Here is a 14,762-nt window from a genome sequence, read left to right on the forward strand (position 1 = left end):
GCCCATTTGAACATCATGGAACTTATTTCCAAGAAAACATGTGTCAGGGGTTCAGGGAGAGAGGCGCAGATGAGGGAGGAGACAGAGAGCGAGGGGGAAGGATTCCAGGGTGACGAGGAAGAGGACGACAATGACCCAAGATTGTCCATGAGTCCGTCCAGTGAATCGGAGGACTCCCAAAAGGGAGCCCCTCTGGTCAAGCCAAGGGGAACTAGAGGGGGAAGCAGTCAGGAGCAGGGAAACGAAGGGGGAACCCCCAGTGGGAGTTGGAGATCGGGACCGGCTGCTCCGCCGGAACGGAGTGAAGGGGGTGGAGTGACCAGTGTGTCAGAAGGAGCAGAACAGGAAGCAGAGAGGGGAAGGAGATCAGGGCAAGACGTCCTGCCGGAAGGGGAGGAAAGTAGTATCGAGAGCAGTGTAACTGTCGAAGGGAAGGTCAGGAGCAACGTACGCGCGCCAAGTTCAAAATGGGAGGCGCGCGGAAGTGAAGAGAGTCCTGGGGAGGAGCCTGGTCCCAAAGCCCGAAGGAGGGGGGAGGAGGCGCCAGAGGATTCAGCCTCTGGGGAGTCCCGAAGGGAGAGAACACAGGGGGGCAGAAAGACCCTGCGGAAAAGGAAAGAGAGGAAGAGGTGGACCAGTACAAGCCTCTTAAACTGGTGTAGAGGCGGGACTGACTCAGAGGGGACTTCAGCGGTCTAAGCGTAACAGACGTAGAGTCACGGAGCTCGGATGCGAAGCTAAGAATGTTCTTCAATAAAAGCTTTTGTACATAAGCCGGACTGGACTTTGGTCTCTTGTGAGCTGGGACCACGGGTGACTCTGACAACATGCATTAAAAAAATTGAGCTAAATGTGAATGTTTATTGCAAACATTTATTATTTACTTAAGGCATTCACACACCACCTATTCATTACCATTTCTAAACAGGACACAGTATTTAAAAACAAACCAGACAGAGAATAAAACCATGAACATCCACCATTAAACAGAACATAAATTCAAATATCACATTTAAAAGCTTCCTAGAATAAGGAAGTCTTTGTCATGCACCTAAAGTTCAGCAAGGAGAGGGCCCTTTAATCTAAGTTGGGAGGGAGTTGGGCCCACAACAATGAATGCACAGCTTCTAGTAGTTACAAGCTGTGATTCTGAGCCATGAGGGACCACCAACAGAGACTCTCCCCCAAGATCCCTGTGATTGGGCAGGGATATAAAGGATCATCTGGTCCTTAAGATATCCTGGACCCAAGTTGTTAAGGGCCTTGTAAATTCGAGCCTGGAACCTGGCCTGGTAACACATGGGCAGCCAGTGCAGTAGTATGTCCCCATCAGTGGAAGTAGTTTACATCCACACTAATAATAATAATAAACACCGTAGAATATTAGTAGAATCACTGCAAAGGCACAAACCATAGCTTAGCTTATACCCAGGGGTCAGCAAACTTTTTCAGCAAGGGGCCGGTCCACTGTCCCTCAGACCTTGTGGGGGGCCGGACTGGGGGCGGGGATGAACGAATTCCTAAGTCCCACAAATAACCCAGAGATGCATTTTAAATAAAAGGACACATTCTACTCATGTAAAAACACGCTGAGTCCCAGAACATCCACGGGCTGGATTTAGAAGGTGATTGGGCCCCCGGGCCTTAGTTTGCCTACCCATCCCATTCCTACTAAAATAGATAAGGCGGTAATTGTTACGTTGTTTTTAGCAAAAGCATACCTCACGGAAAAATTAATGCCTCCAAATTCAACAATAATACCCTGATTCTCAAGTTGTGGGTAGCTGTAGTGGTGGCCCAGTGCTGGCTACAACTACAGAGCTACAGCTATGTCCTGCACAGAGCAAATGATGTCAGTCCATCCGGTGCTGATGCTTGTGAACTGTGACTGCATTCTAATAGGATATAGATGAGGACAGTTGTACTCATATGGATGGCACTGTGTCCAGCACTTTCTAAATGTATGTTAAGTAGTAATTTTGGTGGTTATATCACTAGCTCCTAGCTAATTAGTTCTCTCCCCTCCCTTTGCAGCCATTCTCAAAAGCAGGAGAAAGATTATAATGCTTTTTTGGGGGGGGGGGGTTGTGTGTGGTTTTTTTTTTTTTTTTTTTTTTTGAGAGAGAGAGAGTTGGAGATTGCATGATAGAACCATTGTTGCCTGTTGTATACTTCGTTTCATTTTGATCACTATCGTCTCGATCCAACAAGTTTTTCCATATTTTCAAAACACCGAAAGAAACTTGTGATCAGAGATGGTAGCAGGCGAATATGTACATTTAGTATGCAATGAAAGTAATATTAGCTCACCTTCAGGTGTGAGGTGGTGAATCTCCTATCATCTGCTTCCAGCCTTAGTAGCTTTCTGTGATAAAACTCTCTTCTATATCTGGCAGTGCCACACGGATCAGTTTCAACTGACCATGACCATGCTGGGTCAGGGCCCCCTCCCCCCCAAAAAATGTTGTTCTGGCACAGGGATCATAATGGCTTTTTCTGACTGCTGCTAGGTTAGCTTGTTTGCATGTGTAGCAATGCATAGGATCTAGTCTGCCTCCTAGTTTTTCAAATGAAAATGATTTTAATTATTTTCTACCCATTGTCATTATTTTCTGGTTATTATTTTAAAATGATTAGCGGTAACAATTTTAAGTGGCCTCTGTTTAATTGAGTGTGAAATTCAAGTTTTCAATAAACACACTGTTAAATAGACGTAGTGTTTATTTTCCTTGGCAGCCTTTTATCTTCCCTCAGTATTTAGCCTAAAGTTTCAACCCTATACAGTACAGAAAAAAGTAAGTCTCCTAGATCAGGCATGGGCAAACTCGGCCCTCCAGATGTTTTGGGACTACAACTCCCATCAACCCTAGCTAACAAGACCAGTGGTCAGGGATGATGGGAATTGTAGTCTCAAAAACATCTGGAGGACTGAGTTTGCCTCTGCCTACTCCTAGATCCAAAAGTTAGGGACTTTAGATGGGCAATATGTTGTAGTAGCAATGACCAGTCCCTCTGTGTTGTTGTCCATCATTAGTTAATCTCCTTGCATTTGTGCCTAGTAATCCAAAGAACTAATGCAGTATGGGTGCTTGTATTGCTCTGATTATGAGGCAAACACAATGAGCTTATGGTGGTTTGTCTTTGCCACAGTAGCATTGATAGTTGTTGCAACGCCTGCTAGGCCCCGTGTTTCCAAACCTGTGTCTGGTTTGCTAGGCTGAGCTTCCTGCACTGCTGAGGAATCATATCAGCACAGCTGGATGCTGACATTTACAACTGGATACAAAATTATTCTGTATTGGCAATTGGATCAGAGGCTCCAATGAAGGAATTAAGACTTCAGTGGGCGCATTACACTGCATAGCACTAAGTCACAAAGACTATGGTAAGTGTTAGCAGGCAGTTGAAAATATTATTAGCCACTTATAAAGGTAAGGAACTGCCTTATGTTGAGTAATCAAAACCATTATTATCTACACAAACTTGGCAGAAGCTCTCCAGGGTTTCACCTTACCTGGAGTCGTCTGGGATTGAGCCTGGAACCTTAGAGGTGCTCTAACACTGATCTCCTGTTTTATTTTCTGTTTTCAGAGGATTCCTTGAACAGGTGCTCAGTGTCAATTCTTCTTGTGCAAACTGCACACTTTTAGGATTGCATCCAAAACGCTAGTCTAGATATAAAGCCTTGTTTGTATGTGCAGGCCATCTTTGCTGTATTGGTACACAATTGTGAGTTGGATCAGAGTGTAAGTGGGGGGAGGGGAGAAGGGAAACCGTGAGAGATAATATAGGGAAGCTTTAATGGCAGAATCTGAAAATGTAGGTGATCTAGGAGTTACAGAGAGCTAGGATAGTGTTCAGTACATTGACCATCAAGGAAGAGACTGATTTATGTGTTTTTCTGAGCACATAGAAAGAAGTACAATGTGCTCCTTGGGTTTATTTAGAGTGGATAGAAAGTGAACCTATTTTGTGTCCTGTCTCATTATGCTTTAGCTAGGCACATAATTTAATTCCTTAATGCAATGTATGGTACATATTATAATTTTTATTGGGTGCAATCTTTTTCTGATAACAGAAAGAGAAAGTGAAAATGCCGCAGCTGCTACAACTTTAGCTTGCTTGCAGTTAAGCTTTCTCCCCTGAAACTTCTATTTCATTTTTACCAGAACAAATATTAAGTCCAAATCTGGGAAAAGAAGTCAAACTCATAAGACAAGCTATACTAAAATTAAATAAAAAATCCTAATGCACCTGCTGCAATTTTAGAATTCAGCAGGCTCCTAACTTCTCTCAGGTAGCATGAAATTTTGTCTTGTGCAGAGAGAATTTTAGTTATTATTTGGGGGGCAAATGTCCTGTTCAACACTTAAATAAAATTGGCTTGGTGGGTTTGTGGTGCTCCTCTGCTAGTTAAAAAAATGCAACCCCCTGCAACAAGAGAATACTGTAGTGGCAGTTCTACTTGTTGAATTTTGCATCTGTGTTGAAAAGATTGCAGGGAGAAATTGCTGGATGTGGTGGTACATTTGGTGAGAACTTTACATGGATTTCATTAGGTTCAACTATATTGATCAATAGCAAATGAAACTTAATTTAAATTTTAATAGCTGGTCAAAGGCTAGAGTTAGCAGTTCTTGATGCAAAGTAGTTTCTGTGTCTTCAACATCTGTATGGCAATTAAAATCTTGTCTGGAACAGCTGCTGCTGTGATGATTGCAGAATCCACTATTCTGAATCATAGTTCTGCAGTGATGTCATCAATTCAGGACTTTGGGGCCGACATCCAGTGACCAACTCAGCAGAATGATTAGAAGGGCCTCAAAGAGCAGCAGGACTGGTGAACAACATTTTGAAGTGACCCCCATCAAGTCCAGAATCTAACATTGCCTAATTGCACTACACACACATACACACAGACACAGACACACACTGTCTTCACATTGTTAAATGAGTACACCTAAATGTACACCTCAAAATGTAAGGTGTTATTGTGGAAAATAAATATCTGAAAATGTGTGTTCTATATAGGTATGCTTGTTAGAGCAGAGACTGGCTGCAGCTGTCCTTGGGTGAGAGACCCAGGTTTATTACTGTGTTATGTATGAAATGGCCCTCTGGCTACACAGAGCACTCCCTGCAGAACACAACACTGCTATACTAAGGCAGTCTAAAACTGTGCTCTTTGTGATGGAAATAGGTAGTTGACATGATTCTGGACTGAGATATTTAATGGATATAGCTTTTATAAGAGAGTGAAGCAGGGTCAGTTTTTAATCTGAATTTGAGTGGGAAATTGTGAAATGCTTTAATGGGAGGAATGAATAAATAAGGTCTTGTTTTCTTTTGCAGAAAAGTAAAATGAGTAGTTGCTGGCCGTCGATTGTTGTATGTTTACTTGAGAAAAGAAGAATGTACTTGAGAGAAACTGTTAATTGGAGTCCTCAGAAAAGGGCACCTACTTATTGAAACATGTAGAGCATTTTCTCTCAGAAGCCTTATAATAGCTGCAAACCAGACCACATTTACTTTAGAGTAAACCTGTTTTAAAAAATGGGATTTTGCCACTGTAAGTGGCTTGTGGATCTGGCCAATGTGTCTTCCATTGGAACACTATTAATTTGAAATTAATAATGTTCCAGTTTCTTAAAATATCCTTTTGGTTCATTTATCTTATTTTTCCATACGTTGTTGACTCTAAACCCAGATATCTGATCAGCAGAAAATTATTTTACAACCGGATTTTTAAGAACCCGAGTCTAGGCAGTTTTGAGTTATTGGAGCTAACCAGGATTTAGGAAACATGAAAATTAAAGTTGCTGTTGGCTAGAGTAAAATCCACAAGGAAAACTACTTCTTCAAATGATTTGCCACATCTGTGTGGGTAGACAAACCGAACTGTGCTATAAATGGTTGCTGATGGGGTTAGCTACCCACGTGTAGGTGAATCCATGCTAAAATCGTATTTTTTTATAGAAAGAAGGGTCCATTTAACTAAATGGAATACTTATGAATAAATACGTACAGACTTGGTGTGAAAGTCTTTCTGGTTTCAGTGAAACTTAGGGCTGATTTACACATGCACATCATTCTGCATCTGAGGTGTCATTTAAACAGTCCATTCAGACTGTGGGAAGTGCTTTTCCGCGGATCCCTCATACAGTGCTGCTGTAATGTTTAAAGGCCTACAAGGTTATGGCAATGGCCAGATATGTTCGTCTTTCTTATGGAATTAGAACTCTTGCCAGAAAATCAGTGCTCCTTGTAACTTTTAAAGAGCACTTGAAAAGCACTGTGTTTCCTGTGACCTCACCTCATTCATGTATTCTAGATGAACAACCAACCCAGAATTACACCTTTCTTTAGTCTGGGATGCATTTTGTTTTTTCAATAATGTGGGCTACTAAGTGCTCATAGAGCTTATTTGTGCTGAAGTTTTGGCGTTTGGATGTTTATAGGCTTTTGCCATAACAGCTACCCCAATCTGAAGCCTCTGCAAACTGATATTTCCAGACTCAGTTGGGTGTTTGCACTTGCCCGTCTGGAATATGCTCCAGTTGCATTCCCACTCAAGCTGTCAATATAGGTTTCATTTCTGGTTCTTTTGCACACTTCTGTCATTCTCTTTCTCAGATACAGGAAAGTGTATTAACTTTCTTCATGTGGTTAATCATTTATGATTTATTGCACTACTTCTGTGCTGCAAAACATAGTATGGTAGCCTTTAAGATGGGAGTTGGGGAGTCAAAGGGCATGCCAGTTTGAATTCAGTCAGCATAGATTTTGAGCTCATGCACACTTAACTTTGCCCTGTGCTCTCTATGCGCAGGTCTGGGCTTTCCAGCTCTGAGCATTGTCTCCCCCCCTCCCCACCCCCCGCCCCAGCACTTTCCCTGGGAATTCCCTGTTTTACCGCTGAATCGGAGCAAATGCAAATCCGCAGGAAACCCAATTCCCATTTGCTTTGATTCAGCAGTAAAACACAGGTTTTCCTGGGGAAAAGAAACACCAACAGCAACCCACTCCAACACAAACCTAGAAATCTCAGACCTGTGCCTAGAAATACAAAAGGAAATGTGGATGAGGCCTTTTCGTTTGGCAGTTTGAATTTCTGACGTTAAAGAAACTAATTTACTTTGAAACATCTTATATCTGTGTCACTCCTCCTTCCTCAGTTTAATTCAACTAACTGACTTTTTTAAAAAAATAAACATTTAGGGATATCTAGAGATTGATGTGCACCGTAGCTTGATTTAGTACTTCCGAAAAGTGTTACGAAATGTGTTTTTGAAAATATGCAAGATGGCTTGTTATTATTTATTAAATTTGTGTAGTGCTCTTCATCCGAAGATCACAGGGCAGTTCCTGGTGCACTTATAATAACCTCTGTAACTTGGTTTTTTTTATCATACACCTTAAATGTTAATTGTTGCATAATGTCACACCATTCTGTTGGCCTGCAACTCATGCAACTTGTGTTCAAGGTGCTCAGGATTGCACTAAATTAAGGTTTTTGTAATTATTAGATTTTAAACATATTTGGCCTAGAGGAGCCCTAGCGCAGGCATAGGCAAGCTCGGCCCTCCAGATGTTTTGGGACTACAACTCCCATGATCCCTAGCTAATAGGACCAGTGGTCAGGGATGATGCGAATTGTAATCTCAAAACATCTGGAGGGCTGAGTTTGCCTATGCCTGATCTAGTGTGTTAGACTTCTTTCTCATAACCATTTAAATTAACACAGAATTAGAGAAGAAATTGTTTGTTTTTGGCAATTCTATCTCAGATTATCATGTTAGTTGTATCTAGCAGTCATGGGTTTACAGTATTTAGCTTTCAGCACAGAATGCAACATGGAATTTATTTATTCATCAAAAGATACATGTATAGATACACGCTCTGGGGGGGGGGATAGCCAACTGCTAAGGAAAACAAGGGAAGATTTGATGGGACTTCTATTCAGTACTGAATAGTAATTCATTTGGCTTCATCAAAACCAAGGTTTGTGATATGGATAAAGTGGCTTCTCTAGGCCAAAGAAATGATCAAACATACCTTTAAAAGTTTGCAACTTTTGACCCACCAAGCCATGTGCAATCCACTAGCCATGATTTTTGGCCTGCCAGATGTGTGTGACAAGCCCACTTTTTCTGTGTCCCTTGGTGACAGCAAAAAACAGATTCACTGAACCACTGGTAGGACTCTGTAAATCATGCCTAGCTGGTGGACTGTTTGCCTTGGTGAGATCGAAAGTTGAGCAAGCCTCATTTATAGCCAGCTTGTTTTCAAATGCCATCTGAGTTACATAGGACCCAAGCTGTTTGGGGTCAAAGCCAGCACTTTGAATTTGGCTAGAGAATAAATTGGAAATCAGAGAAGATGGTGCAATCTAGGAGTTACAGGCTCAATATAATGCACCCTAGTTAGTGATCTAGTAGCTCCCGTGAGCTGAGCACACTTAAAAGGCAGAGCCATGTAGAGTGCATTGCTGTGATCCAGTGGATAACTGTCCTGTGTGTGATAGTGACAAGGCCTGACTTTTCCAGAAAATGTTGCCACTAAGGCACCACCCTAATATAGGGAAAAGTACTCACATTCATAGCCACTATGACCAAGGGCAGTGTTGGGTCCAGGGACACTCCTAAAACGTGACCCTGATGAGACTTTTTTGATTTTTTTGTTGAGTGAAAAAGGAGCATCAGTGGTGAATTGTTTGCTTTTCTAAAGAAACACACACAAACACAAACACACAAAAATTAAACACTTGCACATTTAAAAAAAAATCTGCATGATAAATGTAGTCTATGTAATTTTGAACATCAGTGTCATTTTAAAAAATCTCTGGATGGCAGTTCACTTTTAAGTGTTCTATAGATAAGGAGAAAACAAAAAACAAAAACAAAGTGGGATTATAATATTCTGTAATTTGTGACCTTGTTTAGCTGGGGGGAAAGTTATTGCTTTCATGAAAATGTAAAAGAAATAACTTGACCAATGTTTGAATGTGTCACTCTGCTTGCTGTTAAAAGAATATTTATTAACCCCCACACAGAATATTGCTAAATATTATCTTTTTCGTACTTATTAAAATAATTTAAATAGACTGTATTTGTTTTGTTTTGGCTCTGACGGCATACCTCTCCACATCTCTCTGTGTTCTGTAAAACGGAAAGAATGGAAGCACTATAATGAAAGGTGTTCACATAAAAGGAAAAAAAAATCTCTGTGTTCTGTTGTACCATTTTGTGTGGCAGGGGTATTATGGATGCCGCCTCCTGGGTTGAGTGGGAGGGGGATAAATAATACCCAGGACATGGGGGTCGGTGAAAACAGGCCAGCACTTTTGCACTTTGGAAAGCAGGGTTGCCATGGCATTGGGTCAGGTTTTGTCAGCCCCTAAGACTTCTGATCTAAAGCCCAATACACCACAGGTGGCACTGTGGTCTAAACCACTGAGCCTAGGGCTTGTTGATCAGAAGGTCGGCGGTTCAAATCCCCACAATGGGGTGAACTCCCGTTGCTCGGTCCTAGCTCCTGCCAACCTAGCAGTTCGAAAGCATGCCAGTGCAAGTAGATAAATAGGTACTGCTCCAGCAGGAAGGTAAACAGTGTTTCCGTGCGCTGCTCTGGTTTTGGGGTTCCGTTGCACCAGAAGTGGCTTAGTCATGCTGGCCACATGACCCGGAAAAACTGTCTGCAGACAAACGCTGGCTCCTTTGGCCTGTAAAGCGAGATGAGCGCTGCAACCCCAGAGTCGTCTGCGACTGGACTTAACTGTCAGGGGTCCTTTACCTTTACCTTTTAAGACTTCTGATCTAAAGCCCAATACACCATCCCAGCTTGCCTTCTGGAGAATGCAGTGGCAATTCACCAACACAGAAGGGCCAGTGTGTTCCCTCTGCCACATGACTGGAATGCAGCTGGTAATCTGAGATGAGTGGTGCCAGGCCAATCCCATCCAAACTTGGGCCAGGAGCTGGTACTCCTTCTCAATACCCTCCCCCCACAAGGCACCCCATATTGTTTCTCCCACCCAATGCCATTTCCACCAAAGTTTTGGCAAATAGCCATAAGCAGAACATCTTGCAATTGTGCTACCCACCAAGAGACAGGGAAAAACCTCTCAACCATTGCAATTCTTTCTTTCTTTCTTTCTTTCTTTCTTTCTTTCTTTCTTTCTTTCTTTCTTTCTTTTTGTTAAATGCTTTTTATTAACTTATTATTACAGCACATACACAGCACTTAAAAAACAAACTACAAAAGAAAACACAAACTAAATGATAAACATATATCCATAAATCTGCAAGTATCTGCACACGGACTTATGTCACGCAATTGTTAGTTCTTATTCTATTCTAATAGACTTCCTCCTCAACGCGGGTCTGATTTTAAACTTGATAAGCTGTTTCTTTCTCATTTTGACTTTTCTACCCTTCTCCAGATGTTGTATTTGTTTTGTTTTGCAAAAATTATTCAAAGCAAGACCAGGTTTTAATTTGAGGGCACTGTTTTTTTAAAAAAATAATCTCTGTACTTTCCCCACTCTTTTTGAAATTTTTGTTTAGACTATCCCCTAATTGCAACCATCATTTTTGCCAACTCAAGGTAATCAAAAAATCTCTCTTGCCACTCTTTTTTTGTTGGTACTGTTTCACTTTTCCAGTTTTTTGCAATTAGTATTCTTGCTGCGGATGTTGCATAAAGGAATATTCTCTTATTTTCATTTGCAATGTCTGAATCTATTATGCTCAGTAGAAATGCTTCTTTTTTTACAAATGTTTGTTTAAATATTTTTTCAACTCCTCATATACTCAACCATTGCAACTTTCAGTTTTCTGGACGGGAAATTTTCAAGCCTCGGTACCCATCTCAAAAAGGGGAGGAATTTGCTTCATGGTAAGATACAGTGGTATCTGATTAATAAGGCAGACCTGCCCATAAGTACATTTCTTGGGCTTCTCGATGGAGGATAAATATTAAGGCCTCAACCTTGGTAACCAACAGGCTGCATTCAGTTATTTAACAATTGTGCTATCAGACAATGAAAGTGATTTTTTTTTTCAAGTCTTGTACTGTAATAATAATAACAACAGCAATAACAATTTTATTATTTGTACCCGTTCATCTGACTGGGTTGCCCCAGCCCCTCTGAGTGGCTTCCAGCATATACAAAAACTTAATAAAACATTCAACATTAAAAACTTCCTTATTGAAAATATTATGTTTTGCTTCAGGCTCCATTAATTGCCATCCAAGCAGGCAATTAGCAAGCTATTTAAGCCTGGATTCAAAACAATCTTTAATTAATAGTAATGTGCTAATACTTGTGCAAATAAACAAATCCTACAGTCTTGAATTCTCAAAATAAATATATGCCAGCACCTCTCCATTCAAACTAATGATTCACTAAGGTAAGACTATAGGACAATAGTCAGGACAATAGATATCAGGACCTTTTTGGATGTACAGTATGGAGATCTTAAAGCACAGTGCTTTTTGTTTGGTACAATGTTTGGAATCTTAGTAACCCCTAGAATGCAAGTAGTCCATGAATGTAACTAGTCCATGGCATATTCCTTGCTCAAAAGAGAATGTTGAATCCTATCTCTCTAGGGCAGCTTCCCCCAACCTTGTGCCCTTGAGATGCTTTGGGCTACAAATCTAATCAGTCCCATCCAGCATCGCTTAGACAGCAACACTATTCCGAAATGTTGCAGGAGGGGAGTTTTGTGAGTTGTTATTTTTCCCACTACTAATTTTAGAAAAATTATAATTGTGCCATGTTTCATCTACCTTGCTTGCATGGACGGTGGCTGGAGGATTTGGGTGTGTGTAATGATATATCATAGGGACGCGGGTGGCGCTGTGGTCTAAACCACTGAGCCTCTTGGGCTTGCCAATCAGAAGATTGGCGCTTCGAATCTCCATGACGGGGTGAGCTCCCATTGCTCTGTCCTAGCTCCTGCCAACCTAGCAGTTCGAAAGCATCCAAGTGCAAGTAGATAAATAGAAGGTAAGGAAGGTAAACGGCGTTTCCGTGCGCTGCTCTGGTTCGCCAGAAGTGGCTTAGTCATGCTGGACACATGACCCAGAAAAACTGTCTGTGGACAAACCCCAGCTCCCTCGGCCTGTAAAGCGAGATGAGCGCTGCAACCCCAGAGTCGTCTGCTTCTGGACCTAACTGTCAGGAGTCCTTTACCTTTACCTTTTAATGATATATCATAATATTTAAGATATGGAGATGTATATAACTGATGCACACACATTCCAGCACATTCCAGCACAGTATGTCTTACTGAACTCAGTGGGGCTTATTTCTGAGCAGACGTGTATAGGATTGCACTGTCATTATGCAAGCTGTTGGACTTCCAAATAGTGTGTCTTATCTATGTTATTGTCAGAGCTGCCTCTAGGTCCCAGCTCACAGAGGACCAACGCCAGGCTGATATTATGTACAAAAGTCTTTATTGAAGTTTAATTTCCATTTCAAAGCCAGAGCGTGCAGCCCTACGTCTAGACTCTAGATCGGCGAAGTCCCGTCTGAGTCTCCGCCCCTTCCACACCAGTTTAAGATCCTAGCCCTGCTCCACCTCCTGCGCTGCTCTCTTCTCCTCTGGGTCCTCCTGCCCTCTGGGGCATTGCCCTTTCTGGACTCTTCTGACGCTGAGTCGCTTAGCTCCTCCCCCTGCCTCTGGCGTGCTTTAGGACCCGGTTCCCAATCCTCACTCTCTGCTGTCCCGCGCTCCTGTACATTTGAACTTGCTTCTCGCGCCAACCCAGTGACCTTTCTCCTAACCGTTACACTACTTCTATCACTGCTTCCCTCTTCCATGACACTGGCCGGATCTGACCTCCCTTCCGTTGTCCGACTCTCCGAGGGAGGCGTGGTAGACTCTGCCTCGTCTCCTCTCCCTGGTGGGGAAAGCACTGGCCCCGATGCCTGGGACTCTTCCCCCCCACTCTGCTCTGGTGGGGAAGCTGGTCCTGATTTCCAACTACTGCTCTGGGAGTCCCTGCTGCCCCCTTGCTCCTGGGGCGTTCCCCTTGGGACCCCCCTGCCCCTGGCCACTGGCGCTCCCTTCTGTGAATCTTCCGATTCGCTGGAGAGGCTCATGGAATCCCTCGGACCACTGTCCCCTCCTACGCTCCCTTCGGATTCCTCCCCCTCGCTCTCCATCTCCCATCTTCCCTGTGCCTCAGCTCCTGAGCCCCTGACAGTTATATTAGCTGGAAAACCCTTTTTTTAAACATGACACTTGTTTTTTCTGAAATTGAAACTCTGCTTTTAATAAAATGGCTAATATTTTTAAAGCCTAAAGCTTCAACCAATGGGTTTTAAAAATACAGTTTTTTACATGGTATTCAAGGTTCAGTAAAGATTCCATAACTTTCAACCGAAAGGAGAGTCAGAAAAGGTAGCAATGATGCTCCAGAAAAATAATGTTGACAATTCCTGGCTTTCCTAAGAAGGAAATCATTGAGATATGTGGGAAGGTAGCATGAAGGTTGCACTGCGATGTGTACCGAGAGAAGGAAGGGGAAGGAGACTTCAATTCTGTTTAAATGCCACCGTTTTATTAAAATACTCTGCAAAGACCCTGAAATGCCACAACCAATGTATAGCATTCTTCTCTCTGTTTGTAAGCTAGCTACCCACAAGTCAAAAACTGAAGTATCAAGGAGAAGAGATGCACAGCTGGGTCTCTCACTGCTGGAGGGCTAAAGTACACACCTGCCTAGCGAAAGAAAGAAAGAAAGAAAGAAAGAAAGAAAGAAAGAAAGAAAGAAAGAAAGAGAAATTTGTTTGGGTGTAATACACATCAGTACAACCTGTCAAACACAGACTAACTGCCGTGTATATAAAGTAAAGGTAAAGGGACCCCTGGCCATTAGGTCCAGTCGTGACCGACTCTGGGGTTGCGGCACTCATCTCGCTTTATTGGTCGAGGGAGCCAGCATACAGCTTCCGGGTCATGTGGCCAGCATGACTAAGCCACTTCTGGAGAACCAGAGCAAAGCACGGAAAAGCCGTTTACCTTCCCGCCAGAGCGGTACCTATTTATCTACTTGCACTTTGACGTGCTTTCGAACTGCTAGGTTGGCAGGAGCAGGGACCGAGCAACGGGAGCTCACTCCGCCACGGGGATTCGAACCGCCGACCTTCTGATCGGCAAGCCCTAGGCTCTGTGGTTTAACCCACAGCACAGCACCACCTGCGTCCCCTGCCATGTATATAGACTCTTACCAAACATTCAATGAACTTCTTCCCACCCGTTTCTTAGGTGGAGAATCAGGTGGGATTTTTCTTAAGTAGTCCATAGGAATGTGGGGAGAGATCCTCCTACAACAAATCCAGAGGTGATCTCTTCAGGATAGGGTGGGCTGGTGGGGAAAAAAAATGTCAGCAGGAGGCTGACCCTTAGGTCAGGGCTCCTGTCCCTTAAGCAATTGCATAGAACTGGGAATGTCAGCAAGTCTTGCATAACAAGCTATACCTGGCTAACATTTTCTCTTCCACAGAGCCATTAAATGTTCAGGATTCTCTCTTTTTGACCTGGTCACTCACCTTCAGGATCTGACAGCATAAGCTCCTTGACTTGGGCTTCTTACCTCCATTGAGGCCATAGTTTCTATCCATCTCCACCTCATTCCCAACCTAGGTGAGCAGGCACAGCGCCCTCAGAAGTTGCTGAAGGGCAAAGAGAGAGCAAATAAATAATTATATGCTCAAAGCTCAGACGAGGAGGGAAAGTAAAGATAAG

The 14,762-nt window shown here is 42.7% G+C and overlaps 1 long non-coding RNA gene across 2 annotated transcripts in view; it reads right to left on the bottom strand.

Annotated features, from left to right (window-relative positions):
* Positions 1-10,842: 10,842 nt before the first annotated feature.
* The window catches only part of LOC309349718, a 30,070-nt gene continuing 26,150 nt past the window's right edge, over positions 10,843-14,762 (bottom strand). The window contains exons 3-4 of one of the 2 annotated variants that reach the window (XR_014160129.1): positions 14,567-14,689; positions 10,843-11,072 (exon numbers count right to left, since the gene is read on the bottom strand). This is a non-coding gene — a long non-coding RNA (uncharacterized lncRNA). Of the gene's footprint in view, positions 11,073-14,448; positions 14,690-14,762 lie in introns of those variants that run through there. The other variant, XR_014160130.1, reaches the window with a different exon arrangement.

The sequence above is a fragment of the Podarcis erhardii genome, assembly GCF_964252035.2.
Source record: "Podarcis erhardii genome assembly, chromosome: 9".
NCBI classification, from domain to species: domain Eukaryota; kingdom Metazoa; phylum Chordata; class Lepidosauria; order Squamata; family Lacertidae; genus Podarcis; species Podarcis erhardii.